Source organism: Crinia signifera, chromosome 9, assembly GCF_055691185.1.
Source record: "Crinia signifera chromosome 9, ASM5569118v1, whole genome shotgun sequence".
NCBI lineage: Eukaryota > Metazoa > Chordata > Amphibia > Anura > Myobatrachidae > Crinia > Crinia signifera.
The window spans coordinates 73374299-73377016 of record NC_139225.1 but is presented as its reverse complement, the minus strand read 5'-3'; the positions used below and the strand labels follow the sequence as shown (position 1 = coordinate 73377016).

The following is a 2718-nucleotide window of genomic DNA, read 5'->3' as shown; positions in this document are numbered from 1 at the left end:
ACTATAAGGGGTGTAATGTGAATAAGATTGTGCAACTGTATAGTGTAATTCATTTAGTGGTACTATTGTGCAGCTGTGCTCCTTCCTTATGATAACACTCCATTTATTTGTGTGCACTGTCCCTTTATTAAATAGGGGAGGGAGGGCACAGTTATATAGTTTGCAGGAGGGCGCAGGAAACTCTAGCACCAGCCCTGCTTGGATATGTGAGTAAGGTAAGTATACATAAATTGCTATTAACCAAGATATAGATCACATCAAACAAATGTGATCTATAGTAATAAGAAAAAAAAGTCTTTAACACAAAACTTCATGAATGGACCCAAAGATATAATTAACTGTTGTGATTAACAAAACCAGTAATAACAGCCCTAATAAACTGTACACACAAAGTAAAATTGACATCATAAGTTATTCACTTTAATAAAGACAATTCATAAACGGTCAATGTTATTTATCAAACAGAATTTATTGCACAAAACATATAAAGTATTTGCATCATAGTAAATACAGCCAGCAGTATTTTCTTAATTCATATTCTGAACTATATAACAATTATATTTTATATGTGGACACTTCTATGAAGGCACTTATAATTACACTAAAATTGAATTATATTTAAATGATTGTAAAAAAAAACCACAGTTTCATTAAATATCTGTGTTATGAAGTAAAATCAATTAGTATACATAGGGTGCCAGTGAATGATAAGGAGAAACATTAAATCCACCATTTCTCATCATATACTCAGTCATTTAGTAAGCCAAAACTATATTGGCATCATTAATACATTAAGGTTCAGTAAGAAATGTGACACAAGGTGCTTCATGTTCTTTTGTTGTCACGAAATAATTAGACCTAATAGTACATATCAATGTTTTAAATATTCAAGCAGCATAATACATTTATATAACTGAACCACTAACGCGACGCTGTATGGTATGATGTGATCTATGCTTCACTATGAAATGTAGGTCCTCGATCTCATTATTATACCCATATTATATAGAGTTTGAAGACATTTATAAATTGCCAAACCTCACCAGACACATCACTCTGTTCTAAATCTGCTATGTAATTTCATTATATCGTATAACTTTTTTGAGAGATGTTTTACTTATTATGGCTATTTAAAATGCACCATTTTTGTGTCATGCATCTGATAACAAAGATTGATCTGCCATAAATACAAGTACACTGATTAATAAATACCATCCTAAAGTCCTGCTTTAGAATTGCTGTAAACAGAGAAAGAGTAAATCTTATATGAGTTACTGAAGTAGCAATGGCAGTAGGGAGCTGTCTCTGACACTCTCTAGATTGTCTACTATCTGTATTACACCTTGCACCTGGTCTTCCTGCAGGACATGTCTGGCATTGGAGGAGAATTTCTTAAGCAGTGATTCTCTGCTCAGCGGTTTTCTCCAATGTCCATAAAAAGTGTCACATTTCGCGGTCACCAGATCCCCATTTCTCAGCAGCAGAGCCACCTCTGCATACATCTTGTCAAAGTTGGCTTCATTATCTTGAGGATGTTCCACCACCACTTTGCTCAGGAGATTCTGGAGTTCTTTACGAAACATGGTGTCTTCATGGAAGGAACGGACATTCACTTCCCCATCCAGGAGTGCGGAGCAGGCATTGAACTGGAAAGAGTGGCGGGCCTGGTGCTCTGAGTCTGGATAGGGCCTGTTAATGTATTTGGATACTGGGACTCTAAGAACTATAGACTGAATAGCGGATGGGTCAAATGAGCCATATTGTTGGACAAATCTATTCCTAACTGAGACGGCAGCATCAGCGATCCAGTGCATTCCTAGATGTGCAGGAAAGGACTTGAATGCAATGTCTTGCTTCTCAAGGAGAAATTCATACTGATTACCTGGTGGAGATAATGGCTTAGGCTGGTAATCGCCATAAAATGCACTAAACCCAGCACAGCCGGGCACATCATCCAGTATGAGAGTATTGGCCTCCATTCCCTTAGCAGCCAGGATAGCAGCTTCCAGACCTAACCTTGTGGCATTGCCAATATGCAGGGGCTTGGCCAGGGTGGCAGCATTTGCCATAGGAGCACCAGCGAGTGAGGCTGCTATCGCCAGGGCATGAGTGCATTGATCTTTGTCCAATGAGAGAAGTTTTGCTGATGCTGCAGCACTTCCCATGGTGCCAACCACGGATGGTGGATGAAATCTGTATGGAGAAAATATCAATACATTATTTGTATAACAATAACATGTACACATTATCTTTTATGATAACATTTAGAGTATTCTTTACATGCTCATGTCGTATAGTTTCCAAGCTCTACAGACTAATATTTCTTGAGTAGGATGAATTGCTATAATCAGGGACACCAACAGCTGTGCTGGGCCCCAGAACAAGGAGGCCAATGTGGGGACGTTTGACCAGACCACCTCCTTAAATAATGAAATATTATAAAAAATGATATGTTACTATATCTTACGTGTGGCGGGGGGAAGGGACGGGACACCGATATCCAATTGGATGTGCAGGTGTGATTGCTGCTGCAGCTTCCTCTCTCCCCAGCCCAGCACACGGTAGGTAGTGTGTGCTGGGCTAAGGAGAGAGGCTGCTGCAGCAGCAGTCTGTTCTCCCTCCCCCTGCCTAAAATGTGTTTCTCTCTGCAACAGGGAAGCAATACCAAGGCCCCTGTTGGTCCCATTCAACTGGCCAGCTCCAGGCAAATAGTATCTG

At 39.6% G+C, this 2718-nt stretch overlaps 1 pseudogene; it reads right to left on the bottom strand.

Annotated features, from left to right (window-relative positions):
- Positions 1 to 803: 803 nt before the first annotated feature.
- On the bottom strand, positions 804 to 2165 carry LOC146036877 (cis-aconitate decarboxylase pseudogene; annotated as a pseudogene).
- Between the last annotated feature and the right edge of the window lie 553 nt (positions 2166 to 2718).